General features: G+C 40.7%; 1 protein-coding gene across 11 annotated transcripts in view; it reads left to right on the top strand.

Annotated features, from left to right (window-relative positions):
* The first annotated feature begins 529 nt into the window (after window positions 1–529).
* disco-r (disco-related basonuclin zinc finger protein) overlaps window positions 530–24442 on the top strand; it is a 36241-nt gene continuing 12328 nt past the window's right edge. Inside the window, exons 1-3 of one of the 11 annotated variants that reach the window (XM_089473278.1) lie at window positions 530–650; window positions 3099–3751; window positions 24213–24249. The gene's annotated coding sequence lies outside the window, so the exon portion shown is untranslated. Of the gene's footprint in view, window positions 664–736; window positions 920–2142; window positions 3752–24212; window positions 24250–24442 lie in introns of those variants that run through there. The other 10 variants (XM_089473285.1, XM_089473282.1, XM_089473283.1 and 7 more) reach the window with 10 other exon arrangements.

The following is a 24442-nucleotide window of genomic DNA, read 5'->3' as shown; positions in this document are numbered from 1 at the left end:
GTCGCCACCAGTGGCCGTTCAGCTTATGCATGCGGCGAAATATATGAGAGAGAGAGAGGCGGTGTGAGTGTGTGTGTGTGTGGCTGTTGTGTGTATTTATGCTGTCTTTTCTCGCCGCTAGGTGGGTCTCGGTCTCCGAGTCCAAGCACGAGCGCCAAACACTGCCCAGGCCCATGCGGCGACGACGACGACGACAGCAGCAGCGTCAGCGTCAGCAGCAACATCAGCAGCAGCAACCGCGACGGCGACGTGCGTTGGATGTGATTTCAAATAGTAAAGTTGAGTTGCCGCTGCCGCATCGCCATCGCAATCGCATCGCAATCGTCGTCGCCGTCGTCGTCGTCGTTGCCGCCGCCGTCGCCGCTGTCGTCGTCGTCGTTGTCGTCGCAGTCATAGTCTCTCTTGTGTGAACTGAACTGCTTACCGATATTTTATCGTCGCGGCCATAGCCGCCGCTGCCGTTGCTGTGCTGTAGCTGTGGTGGCTGTGGCTGCACTGTCGCCCCCACCGGCATTGGCTGCGCTGCCGACTTTGCCAGAGCCCAGCCAAGCCAAGCCAGGCCAAGCCACTGCCACTGCCACTGCCACCGTCGCTGTCGCTATCGTTGTCGTTGTCGCTGTCGTTGACGCTCCTCGTTGTCGTTTTGTTGTGTACGTTTCCTCTGTACGTTGTGTTGTGTACTGTTCTGTTCTGTTCTGTTGTATTCCGTTGCGTTGCGTTCTGTTTCTGTTTTGTTGTTGTTGCTGCTGTTGCGCGCGCGCGTCTTGTTTTGCCGTCGCTAAAACGGCAAAGCGCAGAACAACTGCAAAAATTAAATAAATAACGAAATTAACAAAAATCGAAAGAAAAAGAAAAGATTTAAAAACATTTCCACGTTCGTTTACCAGCATTTTATTTAAATTATTTATTCAATTATTTGGTATATATTCATTTTATTTATTTATTTTTTTTACTGTGCTTCGTCAACGAGAATTTATAGTTTTAGTTGATTGCAATTGCAGCAAAAAATAATAATAATAATAATATAATTTTTTTTTTGTGTTTTTGTTTTTGATGTGTAAAGAGAAAGAAGTAGAGAGAAACAAGGAAACTCTGTGATAAATGCGAAATGCAAATGCACAAAATGTGCTGCAAGTGAAACTTGGACAAGCCATAAAAACTGCCCCTAATACACACACACACCCTCCGCCCACACCCACACACACACACACACGCACATAGAGAGAGAGTCACATGTATAACTGTATATAGTCCTTGACTGGCTATGTACTGGACGAGCATAAAAAAATGACTACCCTCAATTGTCGCCACTGGCTGGCTGCCTGGCTGGCTGGCAGAGCCCAGCTAACTGTTGTTGTAGGGGTCGCGCTCGTCGTTTGACGACAACGTTCTCGCTCTGCTCTGCTCTGTTCAGATGGTGCTGGTGCTGTCCTGCACCACCTACTCGACAGTTACTCCTATTCCTACACTGCTTGCTTTTGGCTTGCATTCCAATTGCCATGCTCTCGCTCCCACTCGCACATAAACATAGGCACAGCCGCATACACACACACAAACACATACACAAGTGTCGCGCGTCGTTTGTCGCTTGTCGCTGCTGCTGCCGTCGCCTTTTGCTCTTCTGCTTCGTCATTTTGTGCGTCCTCTGGATTGGTTTCGGCGTTTCAATTGCGTTCGTTTTTTATTCTACCTCCCCCTCTCATTCTGCTGTGTGCGTGCGAGTGTGTGTGTTTGTTCTCGATTCGATTGGATTACATAGTCGTTGTCGTTGTCGTCGTCGTCGTCGCTGCCGACGTCGTCTCTGCTGTCGCCTGCCTTGAGGTACTCTGTGTGGCTGCGTAATTTTTTTTTTCTTTTTTTTTTTGCTCTTTTTTAATACATATTTTGCTGTCCCTCAGCATCTGCAGCGCTGTTCGCCCCCATTCCAGCCGCGCAGCGACGCCGACGACGACATTTCGTTTTTTTGAGATTCGCTTTTTGCATGTTTCGTATATACATGCTGTCGCTGTGTGCGTAGCTCTTTTTGTGCGCGTGTGTGTGTGTGAGTGTTCTTTAATATTGTCGTCGAGTGTCATTGGTCGAAGGCAAACGCAAACAGCGCTGCCAGCGTCGGCGTCGTCGCATATTGTCGCAAAACCTTCGTCTCGGCACGTTTTTTTTTTTCTCGTTTATTTTTGTGTTTTTTTGTTTTTATTGGCTTTCGGCTTGCTGCTGGTGCTGCTGCTGCTGCGGCTGGCTGGCTTTTTATTAGAGTCCATGCAAAGGGCGTAGGGGTGTGGCACATAGAAATGCTTGGTCTGCCTGGTGGCCGAGCGCGCTTTAGGGCCGAGGGCTGGTAGCACGAGGAGGCGTGTGCACCCAAGTAGCCGAATGAGTTTTTGATTGTGTGTGTCGTCGTCGTCGTTGGCGTCGGGTGCGGGTGACTGTGTATGTGTGTGTGTGTTTGTTATTTGTGTCGTTGTCGTTGTCGTTGTCCTCTCTCGCCGTGTGTGTATGTGTTTGTGTGTGCGTGAGCGAGAGCGAGAGCGCATTAGCTGCATATATATATGCATGCACGTGCCTCTGTGTGTGTGTGTGGGGGTCTGTGTGTGTACGAGAGCGAGTGCAAAGTGCACAAAAGTTTTGCCAAGCAAAAATGGCGACAACAGCAACGACAACGACAACGACAGCAGCCGCAGCAGAAGCAACCGTCGTCGTCGTCGTCGCCGTTGCCGCAGCAAATTTTTGTGTCGTGCGATTTTATAACCGTTTTCAAAAGCGGCGGCGCTGCTGCTTCTGCCTGTCGCACAAAAAAATCGCACTCGGACGGACAAATACACAGCAACAACAATCAAATTAATCGAATTAATCGAATTAATATAGAAAAAATCAAATCAAATCAAATAAATGATGCAAACATATTCTTTAACCCAAATATGCAACAAAACATTTTGTTTCAGTGTATATATGCATTCGTGTGCGTGTGTGTGTGCGCGCGTGTGGGTGCAGCTGTGCTTAACAAAAACAGAACTTAAGATTTGAGCTTGTTTTGGTGCACCCATAGAGAAAAAAAAACAAAAACAAATTCTAATAATAAAAAATCAACATTAATTTTACAGCTAACAAACAACAAAAACAACTACAACAAACAAACAACAACAAGCACATTATCATAAACATAAACATAAAAAAACATAATTATAATTTTATATAATTATAATTATGATGTGATCAGAATTTTAACAGCAACAAACCAACAACAACAACAACAACAAAAGGTGCTAACCACAACAACAACAAAGTAGAAGAAACAGAGCTGACAACGAAGTATTAACGAAATATAAAAACAAAAACAAACACCTAATAATACTTAGTTAATATAGAAGAAGAAGAAGAAGCTAAACAAAAAATGCTCAACATTTGCAACAACAACAATCGCACACATACATATGCCCAACAGTGTGCGTGTGTGTTTGGCATGTGCATGTATGTGTGTGTGTGTGAGTGTGAGTGTGTGTAACGATGTTCAACAACTAAACGAGTTAACTAACTTAACAAACACATCAAGCAAATTGATCAAAACAACAACTACAACAACAACAACGAAAACACAAAAACCAAACAACTTTAACAGCAACTTCAACTCCACCAATAACAACAACAACGACAACAACACCAATTACAACTGAAACAACAACTACAACAACTGTTCCAAGAGTATTAACTAAGAAAGGAGTTAACAAAAGCAGAAAGAATTAAACTCAGCATTCAGGTAAGTTCTCATTTTGGCTTAAACGCATTATCTTGCGATAATAAGAAACTAGCTATTGTATAGTTGTATGTCATATAGTAAATACTTGGTATATATTTTCTAGATTTATATAAGTTTCGACAGATTTTTATATAGATTTTAAGTGTTACATGGCGTATGCTCGACAAAGACTTTCTTTGACATTTTTGACACAGAGATCTCCCTCTCTCTCTCTCTCTTTCTCTCTGTCTCACTCTACTTTTAAAGTGACTACAATATATACATGCTTATATGTACTTATGTATATATCATATACAACTGATAATTGATATATAAGTGCATATCTATGTATGTATGTATAATCATCATACACACTATAGTACTACCATTGCTACTATTTCTTTGAAGGATCCATTTACAATGTATATCCTTATTAGGATTTTTTTTTTTTTTTTTTTAATTAAATTCAATTAAACATTTAATTGAAATATATGTAATAAGAAATATGATATATGAGACATTACAACAAGTGAATACCACTCATAGACAATATGTTGTTGGCTATCTTCAGTTATATCAAAGACTTATAGAAATTTGAGTAGATTTACTAGTAGAACAAACGAAACTAAGGATTGCAAAGAGTATATACATAGTAAGGGGCTATATCTATATTTACATAATGTGCTACATATAAACTCTATATAAATCATTTTTATATATATTTTTTATATACTTATACTACTAATTAAATATAGAATAAGCTATATGTCAACTCTTTATATAATGGATAACACATTATGATTATACATGTATTATGGGCTATACATATACGTATACTCTTGAGGGCATTTAAAGTTCATTGCAGCTCGTAGCTGTATTATGTATGTACATATATACAAAATATATTTCCTTATATGTATGTTTGCTTATCTCTCTGTAAGCTATTAAATCATAGAATTTAATAATAATATTAATATATATGTATAAGAAATCAACACAAATCCTATATATGTATACTGTTTAAACATCGATGATTTTCACAGCCTTTTTAAGCAGATCTTGAGAATTACTTGAGTTATAGCAATGAAATTTAGTTTATTATAATGAGTACGCCGAGTTGAAGTTATATATACAGACTCTTGATAGCATATATGTACATATATATGTATATGTGTGAAAATCAGGGTATAATGGTTTTGTTGTTAGCATTAGTTTTGTTCACTAAGTTTATCATCTTCACTCAATAAATCTCTCGCTTTCTATATATACACTATATGTATCTCTCTCTACATCTATAAATATCTTTAAGAACCAAACTTCCATCTGGACAATGCTGAAATTAATTGGAAATCTGCTAAGAACTGAGATCCGTCTCTCAATATCTTTAACACCTTGTATTACCAGAGGTTGGTAAAAATACAGAAATTAAATATAGAAAGAGTTTTGCTGCTCTGCAGTGAAAACAAAGTTTCAAGAAATGAAAGTCTTTGAAATATTTTTGACCAGCTGCGCTAAGCAAAGTCGTTTATCTATATTTATATAGTATATACATATATATTTATCTATGTGTGTGTTTGTGTTTTGCTGTCAAGAATTTCGATATTTGCCAGTTGTCTTAATATTTACATTAACATCTCGCGCTCTTTGCCTTTTGTCAAGTCGCATAGCTCTAAATAGTGAAAAGGAGAAGAAATAGAGAGAGAGAGAGAGAGGGAGATGGTGAATTGGCATAGGTATACCTATGTATATTTATCGGTATATTGGTATATATAATCGCCTGTTCGTGAGCTGTAAACACAGGCATTGTAAATTTACACCATGCTTATAATTAGCTATAGAACAGAACAGCCAGTTGACTTTTTTCCTTTTATTATATGCTATTGTTAGGCATATAGTATATATCTGTGTTCAGATATATATACCTATATTTATATATATATATATTCATGCTGCAACTTCATAAGGTACTCGCACACACACACATAGGCACACACAGCTTCTGCTCAAGTGTTAACAAAAAGTCTGTAAGGCTTTACTTCTGTCTGTCTCTCGCTCTCTGTCTGTCTTAAGCGCCCTCTCTCTCTCTCTCTTTCTCACACTCTCTTGGCTCTGCGTCTCGTTACGGCTGCTGGCAGTCGCTGATTTGCCTATGCTTGATTGCCAGCAATAATTGTCGCTCAGGCGTTGACGCTTGACGCCAACTTCAGGGCCCACCAATGCCTCAATGCACCTGCAGCTGCAGCCAAGCCAACAACAACAACAACAACTACTACTACAGCTTTGACAATAGAGTTTGCTCTGTCGCCACCGCAGAGTTGTGGCCACAAAAACAAAATAAATAAATATTGACAAATTGCTGATAAATCATTTATTATATTGAGCCGCGTTTGCTAGTCTCTTAGATATACATTTAAAGATATATACACACACACATATATGTACGTATAATTCGTGACTAAAACCAATTGAACTTTTGCACAAAAAAAAAAAAAAAAAAAAAAAAAAATTAAAATAAAAGAAAAAGAATAACGATTGGATTTGCGCATAGATATACTAAATATATTGAAAATCTTGAATTTATATATATAAATATATATTTGATTATTATATATGTACATATATTCCATTAATATTTTATATATTAAGCTTTATCAGTATATACTCATATGTATATGATATATTGTATGTATAGACTTCATATATATAAGCTTAGTTTTCTATAGTTTTTTTTTATATCCCTCATAAGCAAATTCTACATAATTGAAAATTCCATATGAAAGTCTAAGTTCAGTTTCATATTTATAGTTCCTTCAGGACTAGCTATAAATGTTTTCGATTCCAAGACCTAAATTCTTGAAATTAATCTATGCTAATAATTGCTACCTAAATGATGATTTATCTTAATGATGATTACATATATACATATATACCATATTGCTCATATTTTCAAGTATTTGCCTAAAGGTTAGGCTCAAAGATATCATAAAATATATCATATCAACAATTTCGCTTTAGTAACAATCGTAATAGTTTCATTTCTATATATGGTTCTCTATGGATTGTTGTTTCTTTTACTTCATGAGGGATGCCTCTTCCTCCTCTCTATCTTATTCATCAACTGCTTATTCTTTAATTTCTTGTTGGTATTCATCTTATTTTTCTTCATTTCCTTCATATTTTTAATTTTCATCATAATATATTTTCCCCCATCTTTTTCTTCTTATTCTACTTTAATCTTCGTTATCATCTTCGATTTTTTTTCGCGTCTTCTTCCTCTTTCTCTTCCCCTTCCTTTATATCTCCATCTATTTTCTATACTAAGTATATCCTCACATATGCTTTCCATATATTCTATTTACGATTCTTAGACTTCTTTCTCTCTCTCTCTCTCTTCTTCTCTCTGGCTTGCTCTCATTGCTGTTTCGTGTTGCAGTTTCAGCTTCAGTCAGCTGCAGTGGCTCTGCTGCCTGTGCCTATTAATTAACATATTTCGTCATGAATTAGCAGTTGAGTTATAATGAGGTGGAAAGCAATTCCGGTTCCAGAGAGAGAAAATGAGATATTCCCTTTTTGCTTGGATGTAAGCGATATCTCCTATATTATCCATTGCCCTCGGCTTCGTCCTCGTCCAGGACGATAATCGTTTTGCACGCTCTCCAGTTGCATAGTCCCTTCCTTTGCCTCCTCTTCCTTCCGCCCCGCCCCGCCCCGCTCCGCCCATCCCTCTTGCTGGGGACGGACATTCACATGCCGACATGTCGTCGTCGTTGTCGTTGTTGTTGTTGTCGTTGTTGCTGCTGCTGCTGCTCAGCGCCAGCTCTCATAATCCGTTGCCTTTGCAATAATTGCAGTGTCGCCGCTTGTGCCCCTGCACAGTGGTACAAAAGCGCTAAAAGGGCGCAGAATGTAAATAATATATATTGTTAGTGCAATATGCAATAAAAGAGTAAAGAATAGAAAAAAGTGTTTTCTAGCCAGCAGAAAGAAGGAAATAGTCGAAGAATTTAAAGTAAGTAAAGAAATATATGAAATAATATAAGAGAAAAGGAAGAAGAAATAGAAGTAGGAGAGAGAGAAAATAAGTAGAAGGGGAAGGACTATAAGATAAACGAGATACGGAAGAAATATGTATTTTTGATTCTATTTGTACTGTGATATTAATATTCAGCTTTTGCATTATTTTGCATATGAAATTTCAATATGATTTTTTGTGTTGTTTGTTTTAAACATATCAAGTATACGCATGTTATATGAAGTATACGTATAATATGTACGTATATATATTTAAGTACTATACATTCTATTATACAATTATGCATTAACTATAATCAGTAAACATGCAAAAACTAAAAACTAGATGGGAGCTCGCTAATGGGAGAACAATCCAGCATTAGAGAAATTGATAGAGCTAGAATATGATAGAGCTAGAAAGTGTTTCCAATAGCTATCAAATCAAACAATAATAAATACAATCAAGGGGCCTAAGGAAAGCTCTACAAAATAATTTACATACATATATCAATAAATATGTAAATATATATAATAACCCATCAGTTCATCATCTTTAACTCAGCTGCATCAAATAAATATTTTTTTTTTTTTTTTTGTTGAGGTTTTTTTTTTATATATTTATAGATTTTCTCTTTTTCTTTAAAAAATCTTGACGTTCTTAAATACAGCAACAGAAATCAGCTCAAGCTCAGCTGGGTTAACTTCAGCCACAGCATAGGTCCAATTTAAATATATTTTAAATAATATGGTATTATTACTACTTTATTCTAATTATTATTATTTAAATTTTTGGAATAACATTTCCTCGGTTCTATTTCAAGTTCTTAAGCTGGCAAACGCACGAACTGCCAATTTGTGACACGAGATTGAGTTGGCAAATTAAGAGACTTAATGGGCGAGTGCTTAGGCTAGCTACGATAATAGCCAGAAGCAGAGCCCCATCTCCAACCTTCCCCCTCCCCCCTCCCTCCACACACACTCTTTGGAATAATTTGCTGAAACATGCATATGTTTTTGTGTCCTAATTGCAAGGGTTTCGTACCACGGTGCGTTGGCACAGCAAGTCACCAACCAGATGTTCAATCCCATGTACAGGCCAATGTTGTTGTTGCTGTCGCTGTTGTTGTTATTATTATTATTGCCTGTACCTTGGCCGATGCGATCCGATGCGATCCCGTCGAACGGTCGCGACTGCAGATGAAGACGACAATTCGGAGCTTATGTGTCAGGTGCGCGAATGAAACAATTTATTGCTGTTGCTGTTGTTGTTGCTGTTGTTGTTGCTGCTTTGTTGTGGCTGGCTTTAAATTGAATTTTCCCGCAAAGCTCTGTGCACAATTCGCCAATTTCAAAGTCTTTGCGCTGGCTTTGCTCTTTGCAAGTCATAAACAAGCGAGTGTAGATGGGAGAGGGAGAGGGAGCGAGACAGCGATATGCGTTAAATTGGCCTAAAATAAGGATCAGCAGCAGGCATACAATTTCAGTTGGCCCTTCTGCTGGCCAACACGTGCGCCATCTGTTGGCCGGAAGTGGCACTGCTGCGCCTTTAGCAACACTCGATTGATTGTGATTCGTACAGCGTGTCGTATGCGTAATGCCTCAATGTCTCAACCAAAACAAAAACACAAACAACAAAAAAAGACAGCAATATTAATTCATGCATGCGTGTGTGTGTGTGTGTGTGTGCTGTCAGCCTCTAGCTGTCGCTGTGTCCCGGACCTGAATGCTCTGGCATCTCGTCAAATCGCAATCACAAAACGCTATCGCCGATCGCCGTTCCCCCCAGCCCCCCAGCTACCCCCCTGCGCAGGCAGCTGGGGTCGCGGTTCAAGGTAGTCGATCCGCGTACACAAAGCAACGAGTACGAATGCAATTGCAGAAGCAGAAATACAAATACGAATACAAATACATATATACAGAGTCACAGACACAGACACAGATACAGATACAGTTACTGTTGCTCTTGCTGTTGCTGTTGCTTTAGAGCCACTCACAGTCTTTAATCGTCAGGCCTGAAATAATAAGCAACATCAAATTGCTCGCTTTTTCAGCGAGGGGGTAACGCACAGCTTCAACCTGACTACACACACACACACACACACACATACATAGCTGTGCGTACATAATTCATGCACAGCATTTTTCTTTTTTTTTTCATACAAAATCAATTCAGAGTCACAGTCAAAGTCACGAGGCCGTGAGAGATTGGCAAAGTCTCCATCTCCATCTCCATCTCCATCTCCATCGCCATCTCCATCGCCATCGCCATCTTTGTCTCCATTTGTATCTCCATCTATGCATATTGGCCTTTTGACGCAGCTCAGCTCTAGCAAGGTCAATTAGAAACCAAAAATATAATTACCCAATCACAATTATTAATAAACATTTAGCCGCACTACAATGGAAGATATTTTGTTCAAGCTCTTGATTTTCTATGCGTATACCCTGTGAATGCCAGTTGTTATAGGGTATGCGCTAGCTGTGCTTCAGCTGCGTGCTGCAATCGGTTTGTTCTGGCCATGCCAAACGATTAACTGAAGACTTTCAATTGCCAAATGTGAAATGCTAATCAAAGCTTTGCCGGCATTAACAGCCTTAACGTGTTCTTTGGCTTTTCTTTTTTGGCACTCTGCCAACACACACACATGCAGCAACTCTCTCTGTGTGTGTGTGTGTAGAATGTGCAATTGGCTTTTGCTTGGTCTGTTATGACTCTATAAATGCTTGGCTAATGGGCGGCAGCGTCCGCGTCTCTAGCTGGGCGTGCGGCAACAATTGGTTGCACCAAAAAGCTGCCACAAACTGAGCGATCGGAAGCGCAGAACTAATTGGGAAATAATTTACAGCCAGCAGGCATGAAATTCCTAGGGTATTATTAAATTTAAATAGCCAGCAATTGAGAAAAGAATATATATATGTATCAATGTCTATCTATATCTATATCTATATCTCTATCTATATCTATATCTATATCTATATCTATATCTATATCTATATCTATACTATATCTATATCTATATCTATATCTATATCTATATCTATATCTATATCTATATCTATATCTATATCTATATCTATATCTATATCTATATCTATATCTATATCTATATCTATATCTATATCTATATCTATATCTATATCTATATCTATATCTATATCTATATCTATATCTATTCTATTCTATATCTATCTCTATATCTATATCTATATCTATATCTATAATCTATATCTATATCTATATCTATATCTATATCTATAATCTATATCTATATCGATATCTATATCTATATCTATATCTATATCTATATCTATATCGATATCTATATCTATATTCTATATCTATAATCTATATCTATATCTAATATCTATTCTATATCTATATCTATATCTATTATCTATATCTATATCTATATCTATATCTATATCTATATCTATATCTATATCTATATCTATATCTATATTATTCTATAGCTATATCTATATCTATATCTAGATCTATATCTATATCTATATCTATAAATCTATATCTATATCTATATCTATATCTATATCTATTATCTATATCTATATCTATTCTATATCTATATCTATATCTATATCTATATCTATATCTATATCTATATCTATATCTATATCTATATCTATATCTATATCTATATCTATATCTATATCTAGATCTATATCTATATCTATATCTATATCTATATCTATATCTATATCTATATCTATATCTATATCTATATCTATATCTATATCTATATCTATATCTATATCTATATCTACATCTACATCTATATAGACCTCATTGCAGTAGATGCTCTTCAGGTACCCCTCGCCCTCTCCCTCTCCTTCTGCTTCTTTCTCTCCACTCTTTTCCTCTCTTGTTGTTTGTTTTGTTTGTTATGTTGGCTTCGACTGTTTGTTGCTTTTAGCTGTTGTTGCGGCGTCTTGAAAGCTTAAAGGTTTTGTAAGTTTTTGGCTAATTTGTGACATGCGCGACCTTAATGGCTTCTTTTCACATCGTAAACTGCGTTTAATTGCTCCACAAAAAGCAAATCAACTTCAGCTGCTTCTTGGCTCTCAGCCAAGCTCCGGCTGACGTTGACAATTCTCTGGGCGGCCGTCTGATGGCTGGCTGGGAAACTATAGATAGAGACATGAGCCGGGTTCAAATGTAAATTAATTATGCATTTTTTTGATGTCTGAGAAATGTGTGTTTTTTTTTTCTGATTTTCTGTCTTTTTTGTTGTTGTTGTTTTCTTCTCTCTTGTTTGGCTTGATGTAGTCGTCATGGTACGCGCTCATCAGCTTTCCAAGTAACCCAAGCTGGGGGCTAAGTAATATGCTTTTATATTCAAATTATCACGCATGCCAAACAGGGCAAATGTTGTTAAAGAAAGCCAACAACATCTGCCTCTCTCTCACACACTACCCCCCTCTCTCTCTCTCTCTTTCTGTCTCTCGTGTCTCGGCATCGCCTAAGTTTTAACGAGCTGCGCTGATGATGGCCGCGGGGCAAACTTTATGTTTATGTTTTGGTCCAAATAAGATTTTCGATTGGTTTTGCCGGCCTGCAATTAGTCGCTGGAAATAGATCCGGGCAAGCAGAGCGAGTGAGCGAAAGAGCGGATGAGTGAGTGAGTGAGTGAGTGAGTGAGTGAGTGTGTGAGTGAGTCTCAAGGTCGAGCGTTGGGGCCGCTTTAATGAGCATCGGGTGACATCCAGTGTCACACAATTAAACTCGTATTTATTGATGAACTGGGACATTTTTGTAATAGCCAGCGATTTCCTGGCCCCCAGGCCAGTGCTCCAGAGCTGTTTGCAGCGCCTGTAATTGAGCTCACGCTGGCAGCTGTAAGCTAATGACAAGCCCGGTCCAAGCATGCCGAGCGGGCACGCATCCAGCATCGATAGTCGCCAACTTGCCGCCGTGCCATGTCGCGTCGATGCGATTCATTTCGGGATCCCCTTTGGTTTCATTTTTTTTTTTTTTTTTTTTTATTATTATTATTTTTATTTTTTTTTTTGCCATGATCTGGCCGGCACTTTGCACCATTATCTGCTGCAATTGCCACGCCGCATGGGTTGGTCGCAAACACGCAACGCCAGCTCAATCCCTGCCCTCCAGCTGGCACTGCCTCTCTCACTCTCTCTCTCTCTCTCTCTCTCTCTGTCTCTCCCGTCTCTCTCTCTCGCTCTCTTTCTCTGTGGTTATGGCCATGGCCATCGTGCTGATATGTTGATTAGTCAATGTTCTTGGTGGCGCAGTCGGGCTTCTGCTCGACTTGACTCGAGTCGACCGAGTCGATTTGGATCGGCTCGGTGTGGGGGGCACTCGTCATAACTGGCAGCAGTTGGCGCTGTGCTGCAGAGCCGAAGACAACATTAACAACGGGATGACAATGCATTCCTACACAGTCATCCGTCTCCCCCTCATCCCACAGCTCTCCAAATGTGCTTTCGATCATTATTATTATTATTTCATCTTCTTCTTCATCTTTTTTTTCGACTGGTGAGAGCTGTTTGCATGCGGAACTCGATTGGGCATGCCAAATGAAAGTATCGGGATTAAGCTTTAGTTGATAGTTTAGCCAAGCATTGCTAAAGAGGCTCTGAAGATGCTCCAACGAAGTTTAACGTACAGTGAAGCTAAAGATGCTTAACTGCATAAGAAGAGATCAACATTGGAGTTGGCATGGATAGAAATGCATTTTGTTATGATAAAGCAGTCAATGTCTAATAAAAGTCCATCGATTATAAACTGCATGTTAAAGTACAAGTTAAATTTTGAGGGAATGTAAAAAATTGCATAAGTATAGTTCGAATGTCTATAGAATAGATAAACAGAAATTTTATATTTATAGCCAATAATGCAATACAAATTGAAGTCAGCTAAGATTTTCTTAGATGACAGAAACTTAGCGGCTGCAAGTGCATGTCAAAGTACATGCTAAACTTGCAAGTTGTTTGGAAACATGTTACTTGCATAAATATAGTTATAAATTCAGCTTAGCGCTTAAATTCGTATATTAAAATTAAGTTTAATGTCAAAGTACATGTTAAACTTGCCATGAGCATGAGTCAAAACAAATTTATATCACATTATGCCATCCTATTTAACTATTTCAGCCATACAGTTAAGACAAATACAACACCTGCAAATACATGCTAAACTACTTGTTAAAGTATATGTTAAACTTACAATGAACATGAGTTAGAAGCACATGATTTTATTAATTTGACGTCAGCAAAGCAGTTCATAAAATAAATTTAGCACTTACAAGTGCATGTTAACGTACATGTTAAGCTTACAATGAAGAGCATGAGTAAATGGATCCATCTACTTGTTACTATCGCATTGTGGCTCAAACAATTATGCAGCCTGAACTAATTTAGGTTTAAGAACTTGATACTTCGATGTGTGTGCTCAGCGAACATCAAGTGGCAGCCATCAATGGACATCTAATTTCGCTCTATTGCTCAGGCAATGAAGCTGGCTTGGGATGAGCTTGGGATAGCCGAAGAAGATCAGCAAGATCAGCAGCAGCAGCAGCAGCAGCTTCAACCAATTACAAGAGCAACAACAACTGCGCTAAGCACGCACACAAGGCTTCCCGATTGACAGCGGAACGAAGATGACGAACCGGGAATGGGGCTTGGCTTCGGTGGCTTGGTGGCTTGGTGGTTCGGTGGTTGGCTGCACGTTTTCGCACTGCCCTTTGGTTAATATTTACACCTCTGAGAGACGAATCCATCAAAATATGGCAACTCGTTATATAGCTAATGCTAGTGGGGCCTGTCGTAGACTGTGCGGTGCGAGTGGAGCGGGTGGGGCGGCTGGGGCGAGTCGGCCAAGACCTGTGGCCAGTGGATCACGATTGCGGTTGCGAATGCCAGAAACGGCAGCCCGTTGACGGCGGCTCGTGATGAAGCACGCAAAGGGGGTGGGGTCGGTTATTGGGCTTTAAGCTAGAGCTGCAGCGCTTCAGCGGGTGACGGGCTGTGGGTGGGGGTCTAGGCGGACACTTGTCATGTCGCACGACTAGGCCTGGGCCGTCGACATCCACAACGCACAGAGAGAGAGAGAGAGAGAGAGAGAGAGAGAGAGAGAGAGAGAGGGAGAGTCGTAGAACATGCCGAGTTTAGTTTCTGTTTGAATTTATTTAATGGCATGACAAGGTCAAGACGCCACTACCACTACCATTTCGACAGCCTGACTGCACAGCACTCCAGGTTGGGCTTTGGCTTTGGCAGTCTCTGGCCCTGGCTACCTGCCGACTGACGATCGGCGAGCGCACAAGTTGGGCCGGGCCATAAGTCACAAAGCAATTACAGTGAATTGCTTTCTACAGGCAAAGAGGCTACGGCTACGGCTTTGGATGCGGCGTCGGCTTCGGCTTCGGCACAGGATCGACTGAAACTCTGGGCAGTGCCGCCAAATGCGGGCAGGGCGGGCAATCCACAATAAATGGTGGAGCAGGAGCAGCAGCAGGAGCTGTAGTTGTAGCTGTTGCTGTTGCTGTTGCTGTTGCAGCAGCGCCTGGCGGCATGCAACGTCCATCTTTGACCAGCGGATGTAAGCGTTGGGTGTGAGAGCGTCGACAACGACAACGACAACAACAACAGCGACGACGACGGAGACGACGACGATGGCGACGTTGAGCGGCAGCTGCGTCTCTAAAATGCTGATCGCACCTGGTCAACCAGTGGCGGCGTTGGCCGGCTTAGCTCAGTGAGCTCAGTTATGGCATTAGCCATGCTTGAATATTCACAAATGCCAATGCAATGGGGCTTACTGTAAAGGGGGGCTAATCCAGTGTTTGGCCTTGGCTAAGCCCCAGCTGAGTAGCAACGATAGTCACTTACATACTGCTGCAAACTATTGCCAGTTTGCTGCTAGTTTACTTTAAATATCGATATATGTATTTATCGATAACAGTATATACAATAAGCTATATCATTATTTTTAGGTGCTTATATTTTAATATTTTAGCCAACAAATTCTTGTATGAATTATCTGACTTTTAGGATAATATATCGATGTAACTGTTCATTTGAATATTAGCTGCATATATCGATATATACTGATTGGTGTTTCGATGACAGTTTGTCATTTCTAAAATGAATATATCGATCAACCATAAATTAAGCAGATGTAACTACCGATCAATCATTTATCGATAATTTATCGACAAAATATCGATTTGGATTTTCATAAATATTTTGCTCAAATTATAATAAGTTGCAGCTATCGACAAATCACTTTGCATTATGATGATATTTCGATATATTGTGATTCGATATTTCAATTTACAACTATCGATAAGTCAGTCCATCGAAAGCTCAAACGAATATATTAACTAATTAATATAGTTTACTATCCAATTCGTCTTGTGCTCTATATACAAAGACATATGCATGTATTATAAGATATTATGTCAAAGAATGGAATCTAATCCCCATTGAATTAATATGAAACGGCGCCTGTGCAGCTGTTGCTGTCGGCTGGAGTGAGCTGAGTGCAGTTTGTGACTTGTGTTGGAGGCGGTGGCGGTGTCGGTGGCGGCGTTCAGCTGGCCGAAAGCTCTTTTTGCGGACCCCAAGTTTCATAACACTATAAAGATGAAATTGAAACCGATTACCGCACTCTTGAAAACGATCAAGTACCACGAATGCTCGCGGACACATTTTACTCATGTAATTTTATTGCGGCTGCGAATGATTGGCAATTCTGGCTAAAAGACAAACGCAGGCAATGGAGTTGCGATTGAGGACAGTTTGTTGGCTGGCGGGGGCGTTGTGCGCGAGGGCCGGGGGATGAGTATCGGTATGGGTATGGGCATCGGCATCGGCATCGGCATCGGCATGGGCATGGGAATGGGAATTGAGGGACGACGATGTCCAGAAAACCAGTTGCCGCTGTTTGCCACAATGGCGCAAAATGACGACAACGACGGTTGACGGTGTTGGAGCGAAGCTGATGATGATAATGCGGCTGATGAAGATGCGGATGATGATGCTAAACACGAAAACATGTAAAACAATGGCAACCAAATCGACAAAGAACGAATCGAAGACGAAGTCGAAGTTGAATCGGCAGCCAAACAGTTAGACGAGAGACACCTGCCATCAATATGGCCAAGAGCACAGCTTAACTCGGCTCAATCCAAAGCGAACCAAGCCAATCCAATCACTCAACAACACACACACACACACACACACACATATATATATTGAGAGACAGGGACAAGGAGCAGCTAAAAAGTATGGCAATCTCAGCCATCATAAAATGTGCGAACGAGAAAACTTTGCCCCGCCATTTGCCGCCTCAGCACTCGCATCCGCGTCGTAGATCAGCCAACATCAAAAAAAGAAGCAAAATAAAAAAAAAAAGGAGAGAAAAAATAAAAGAGAAGCCACTTATCTCTTCTCAAGCTCAATAAGCAAACGGAACAGCCGCAGTAACAGGAACAGGAGCAGAGGCGGGAGGTGACAGGCGGGAGGCGGGGCAAAGGAGCAATGGCATCGGCATCGCTCACATCTCACCTGGCAGCAGTTGCCGCAACAGCAGGCATGAGAATAAAAAGGAAAATAAATGTAATGCCGCATAAAAATAAATAAATAAAACCTTTCAGACGCAACCGAAAAATTCTACACACTGGAGCAGGGGCAGGCTGGTGGCGGGGGGCGGGGGGCGGACGAGCAAACGGCGGGCGGTTGTCCGAGGGGCCACAAAAGACAATGCCCAAAAGTGAGGCAACGCAAAGGCAACGCCGCATAGCCAGTCACAGCGAATATATCTATATAGATGGCTGACTGATTGATGACTGCTGAACTTGTTGAAGAGTTTCGGATGGTTCCAGGTCCTTTCTGTCCAATAAGTACATCTGGTTAGCGCTAAAGGAAAACACGCAAAAAAGGACAGAAGAAAATGCCAATGCGAAAAAACGATGGGAAATAAAGAACGTAACGAAAAACGTGAGAACACTTAGCCACGAACAAGCGACATGTAAACAGCGCAAAAAGCTCAAGCTAACTGATTTATTGTCAACAGTTTTCTTGCAGTGTATGCCTAGAAGTCGCTTAAGGCTGCCACAATTCCAAGTGTCGTAAAATGAAAGAAAATACTTGAAAGACGTTCCTAGGTTCACTCAGAGTTAACTAAAAGAACTCGTATAAATCTATAAGTCAATTGATATTGCGATAAGCCTAAGGATTACATATGTACCTCTGTACTAAGGCTAAGATTGTATTAAATCTAAATCGAGGCAGATATTCTGAACCCTGTGCCTGTATGCTGTATGCTGTATGCTGTATGCTGTATGCTGTATGCTGTATGCTGTATGCTGTATGCTGTATGCTGTATGCTGTATGCTGTATGCTGTATGCTGTATGCTGTATGCTGTATGCTGTATGCTGTATGCTGTATGCTGTATGCTGTATGCTGTATGCTGTATGCTGTATGCTGTATGCTGTATGCTGTATGCTGTATGCTGTATGCTGTATGCTGTATGCTGTATGCTGTATGCTGTATGCTGTATGCTGTATGCTGTATGCTGTATGCTGTATGCTGTATGCTGTATGCTGTATGCTGTATGCTGTATGCTGTATGCTGTATGCTGTATGCTGTATGCTGTATGCTGTATGCTGTATGCTGTATGCTGTATGCTGTATGCTGTATGCTGTATGCTGTATGCTGTATGCTGTATGCTGTATGCTGTATGCTGTATGCTGTATGCTGTATGCTGTATGCTGTATGCTGTATGCTGTATGCTGTATGCTGTATGCTGTATGCTGTATGCTGTATGCTGTATGGTGTATGCTGTATGCTGTATGCTGTATGGTGTATGCTGTATGCTGTATGCTGTATGCTGTATGCTGTATGCTGTATGCTGTATGCTGTATGCTGTATGCTGTATGCTGTATGCTGTATGCTGTATGCTGTATGCTGTATGCTGTATGCTGTATGCTGTATGCTGTATGCTGTATGCTGTATGCTGTAAGCTGTATGCTGTATGCTGTATGCTGTATGCTGTGTGCTGTATGCTGTATGCTGTATGCTGTATGCTGTATGCTGTATGCTTTATGCCATATGCTGTGCCCTTCTTGTGCTCATATAAATGCAGTATGAAGTATTCCCAGTATTCGCAGTATTCCCTGCGAAACTTTTGCGTGTGTCCCCCAATAATAGTAGTAATTCTAATAATAACAATAATATATTTAATAAGAATAATAGTCATAACAATATTAATATTATAATGACATCCTTTGCTGGACTCCGGCAAAGCCTGAAAACATCAAGTTTCAATGAGTGGCTGGCCATAACAAAAAGAAAACCACTCGAAATATGAATGAGTGCAGGCTATAGTCTTCGTAATACTCCCACACACACACACACACACACACGCACAAACACACTCACACACATACACACACACACGAACGCGCACGTATGTGAGCTTGATTCTGTTTTGCACTTTTATCGGTGTTGGCGATCAACGCGTCGGCAATATCAAAACAAAGAGTCCTGCCGTGCCGCCGATAGGATGAGAAAATAAGATAGCAACAAATTGCCATGGATATGGGTGTCTGTAATCGTCAGATTGGGTAACATTTGCTCGTAAAAGTATCACTGTGAATCAACACACACACACACACACATACACAGGCAGGAGGCAAGAGAAGAACTAACAAACGGTTGTCCATATCGTTCAGCGCGATATCGATACGGACTATGGCTGCGACTGTGGCCGTGTTGTGCCTGGGAATGTGCCAAAAGCGACGCCGACGCGGACAGTATCAACACCAGCAACAACACCAGCTACTACAACAACAACATCGAGTACTGACAACCGCAGGCAGATCCATGGCCTATTTCGATTTGAGTGCGCAAAAATCGACCGCTGCGCTGCAGCTGAAACTGGAGGCTGTCGTCGTTGCAGACGCACAACTGCGTTTTTTTTTCTGTTTTTATTCAGTTTTTTTTTTTTTTTTTTTTTTATCCGCTGCCCCAAAGGCCTCTTTGGTCAGCTTGCGCGGCATGGTCAAGGAATTGACTTCAGCGAGCGACCACATACGGTGCCCAGGCCCACCTGCCCACCGCCTGTACAGTGCCGCGTTTCCTTCGTCCTCTCTCTGCATCTCTCTCTCTGCTCTGCTCTTTCCGCTTAGTTACGCAGTGGAACCAGCATAAGCTGCTGATCCGCAGCCGATCGGTATAAGCCCGATCAACTTTGTCTGGTTTAGTTACGGCCTAAACGTCGCAGCCACCGCATCGCCCGGAGCCAGTAATCTCTCGGCCAGCTCAGCATCACAGTGAATCGAGCAATCAATGGGGCGAGCGGCGGGCCTTAACTTGACTGAACTTAACCTCGAGCAGAGAGTGTGCACAAATTAGATCTACTAGCTAGCTGCTCATGACCCGGTCCTTGACTTACATTTAAATACTTATGACTAAATTAAGGCAATGTCGAGTTCGATTTGAATTTAGTTTGCAAGCCAAGTTCAGTTGGCCAAAAGAGAAGTTTTGTTATGGGTCTTAAGTGCAGATTCACTCACTTGCGGTGGGGGGGGTAGAGCAGACGCCCTCTACTCCGCCTATGGATTAGTGTTCTTTTATGAATATAGAAAAGTGCACAAAAGTTTTAACGGATCAGATCATGTCGAATTCTATACTTCAGCTGAACACGCCAATATCATCCAAGCTCCTAGGAATATGGAGTAATAATGACGTAGGAATTCTAAACTAGACTCTTCTTGAAGGGTTTTCAGACCTGTTTTTCTTTGCCTCTACCCGTCTCTTCCTCTCTCTTCAGTTCTTAATACTAAGCCACCCTATGTACCTCAATGGTTCCTGAACAATTCGAAATGAGAGCAGTCAAACGTTATTATAGACGACATTCAGTCACTTTTTCCGTTAAACACCTCGACAGAATGCACATCAAACGAATTCGAACTTATTGCACCGCTTCACCAACCAATTGTTTACATAATTTGTTAGTTCTTTTCGTTTTCTCTTTTCTCTCTCTCTCTTTTTTTTTTTTTTTTTTTTTTTGTTGTTTTGAATTGGATTGGATTGACAGAGTCGAGAGGCATTCGCAAGTGTTTTCGGGCGACACAATTCACCTTCTGCCATCTTCCACTCATACGCCCCGAAGCGGTCTCTGAGAATGGCATTTGGAGGAGGCGACGAACTATTTTTCCCCGTTAACGTGTTCACTTTTCAAGTGCTTCCTTTGTGACTGACTGCCTGACTGGCTGGCTGACTGCCTGACTGACTGACTGACTGAGCGCCTGTCTACGTATATAATGCATGGTCGGGCGCTCGGCCGGCATAAACACTGACACAGCCATGACGTGTGCCTTTCAAAGAAACGCAAACGCGAACCGGCGAATGCCAGTCCTCAGTCCTCAGTCCTCCATCTTCCATCCGCCGTCCTCTGTCCTCTGTCCCGGTCCGAGCTCTCAGTTGGCAGTTCTCAATGCTCAGTTGCAGTCACAGTTACAGTCTCAGTCTCAGTCTCCAGTCTAAGTCTCAGTCGCAGTGTCAGAGCTCGTGCGAGCGCGAAAAGCAAAGATTATAATGCCAAACAACTTCAGAACGTTCCTTAGGCAGTTGACGACGCCAAACTTCGTCGTTAACCCTTATGTGGATGCATTATGATTTATGCCCAATTGTCACGATGCTCACTAGTCCCAACTAGGCCATAAAACGTCAGCGGAATGGATCATATGTGGTCCCATATATTAGGAAGTCTCAAGGGTTAATGTTCGGTGTGTGCTAAAGACCTAAATGCATTCTAATGGAAGATCTGTGAAGATCCGACCGGACTCAACTTGATGCTCTCTGCTATAACTACCCATAAAGTCAACGCATTGTTAACAGGGTATTAAAAACTTAGCTGATTTGACGTCGCACTCGAAAATCGCGCGCACTCTCTTGTCGCACATTCAAGTCAAAGTCACTACTGCCATGTCGGACCCAACTGACGGGGCCCTCGTAGCAATGCGAAATGCCGGCGGTACAGCTGAAAGAGTCAACCTGGTGGACGTCGACGTGGATGTGGATGTGGATGTGGATGTGGACGTGGATGTGGATGTGGACGTGGCACGACACAACGGCAAACGGCAAACGGCAACGACAACACGACATCATTTTGTACGTCACTCAAAATGTTCGTAGGCTGTCAGGGAGACAGTTCAAAAAATGAAATATATACATACACATTATAACAAATTCTAAAACGCAAAAGAGACACTCACTCACACAGACACATGGGACGACGGCCAGTCAGTCAGCCAGCCAGTCAGTCAGTCAGTCAGTCAGTCAGTCAGTCAGTCAGTCAGTTAGTCAAGCTTCATTGTTCGTACACATTCGATTGAAGGTGTAAGGCGTATGGATCAGCCCCAGATCCGACGACCGATGTCAGAGACCCAGGACAACCCCAACAACACTTTTTCACATTTCACTCCATACAATGAGGGTGCGAGCGAGTCAGCCTTGTTCAAGTGCGCTTGCTGCCCCGTTCCCGCCGCTGACGATGACACGGACACCGGCGCCGTGTCACAGACACAGACACAGACACGGACACAGACATGGACACGGACACGCTTGGCTGCTATATGCAGTTCCAGTTGTTGTTGTCATTGTGGAGGGGTCTGGGATGAGGTGAGGGTGCGGCAAGAGCACCTTTTGATTTTATTATTGATTCAATTACAACGTCAATGCTAAAGGAGGCGCATATGGTCGTCGCCAGGATTGTCAAGTGCGCCACTGCCAATCACATACAGTTTTGCCATCAACTTATCAACTGTCAATTCAATTTTGTTGCCTCTACTGCTTCTACTGCCTCTTCTTCTTCGTCATCAGCTTCGTTCATTTTGATCATTTGAATCGTTTATGAGTATTCATGCATTCACATACATACATACATGTGTATGCATGCATGTATCTACGTATCTATACGTCTCTGCGACGTTGACATGTGCCTTTTTAGAAAAAATATAATACACATCTGATAATACTGCTAATTACTATATACAATATTTGCATTGTTAAAAACGAATTTAAGCTGCTAACTGTCCAAGTTTTAAAGCCAAACAAACTTGAGAAAAGGCCAGTGAAAAGCACTGCCCAAAAAAAAAACATACATGGATAGCTGCGGGTATGCACGACGTCTAAATATGCAGCAATGGAGGAAAAATATTTTGATGGTTCAAATAGAAATAATAATATAATAATAATTATATCTGGTATTGATCTCAAAAGTTTGAAGATCAAAAGATAATAGCAAAAAATGGAACTTATGTTAGATGTTAACAGATTTCCCTGAAATTGAAATCTCTTTAAACAATGTCCAACACTTTCCCACTTCACCTAAATCATCGAATCTCCTATGTAGTCGAGCAAGCAGCACAGTGTTTCGATAGCGGTCAGTGAGACCTAAATGGTACTGCTAATAAGCCGTTTAAATTTTTTTCGTAGTGCTAATGACAATAATATTTGATTAGCCAGTTTAATTGGTTTTCTATTTTCCACTTTGTGTCAAACGCTGTCAACTGACTTTGCCTTGGCGTATATATATATATATATATATATATATTTTTTTTTGAATATGACAAATCGATACTTACTTATCGATAGCCAACGTAAATGTTTCACAAATTATCGCATATTTATTACATCAAACGTTCCTGAACCTAGTCGACTGACAGCTCTCTAATATCTACGAATAGTTTACTGTCTGCCGGCGAGCGAATGTCGTGGGATCTTGTGTTTGCACAAGGCACTTAACACATTTTTGCCGTATCGTATTAGAGAAGACTCGGATTAAATTTTATGGTCGTTTATTATATTTTGTCATTTGATTTGAATTAACACCATTTCGTGGCATTCGCTTTATGCCGCATTACAAATGCGTTAGCAAAATATATTCTCATATTTCTATAATAAACAGAGCATTTTTGATTGTCATTGAAGGTTTGTGCGTGTGTACGCTGACTATCGATAAGATTGTTATCAATATCTAGATGTGTGTATTTGTAATCAAAAGTTAACACTATCAAAAATATAATCAAGCCTTTGGCCTGTCATAGGTAAAAAATATTTGCTTGATTTTTGTATAATTGGACAATCGATAGAGCTGTTATCGATAAGTAGATATTTATAAATTGTATATAAAACGGTTAGAAAGATCAGTCCCAAATAGAAATGAGCCATTTTGTGGCTAGACTATCGATAGCTTTACTATTGATTATTATATGGTATCGAAAGTAAGCCCAATCTTGAATATGAAGACTGTATATATAGCGTGATATGATTTTAAACCACCAATTATTCAATGATATCGATAAAAATCGATTAAAGTCGACTTTTAGTAAGCAGATGATACGTCTCTCATTATCAATTATCTCTAAAACCAAACTTTCCATTTCCACTTAACTAATTTGCACTTAAAATCTCTATTTGCAGATGTTGATTTGGGAGGCCTATGCACTTTTCTCAATATGTAAGTATCGATGGCCGTGGCAGCCTTTTACTGATCTGGAGCTTTGGTGGCAAAGATTATGTCTGTTGTGTGTCTGTTGCTTTATGCATTCATGTTACCTTTTTGCCGGTCACTCATAGGCGTTTTTGACAATGTTACAACAGACTAATTTTTATTGTTTCGTAGCATATCTTAAGCGGACCGAGATGCCCTC

This window comes from Drosophila arizonae, chromosome X (genome assembly GCF_054131065.1).
Source record: "Drosophila arizonae isolate 15081-1271.41 chromosome X, UAZ_ARI_1.0, whole genome shotgun sequence".
In the NCBI taxonomy this organism is placed as follows: domain Eukaryota; kingdom Metazoa; phylum Arthropoda; class Insecta; order Diptera; family Drosophilidae; genus Drosophila; species Drosophila arizonae.
The sequence above is the reverse complement of the archived record's forward strand: the minus strand, read 5'-3'. Positions and strand labels throughout refer to the sequence as shown.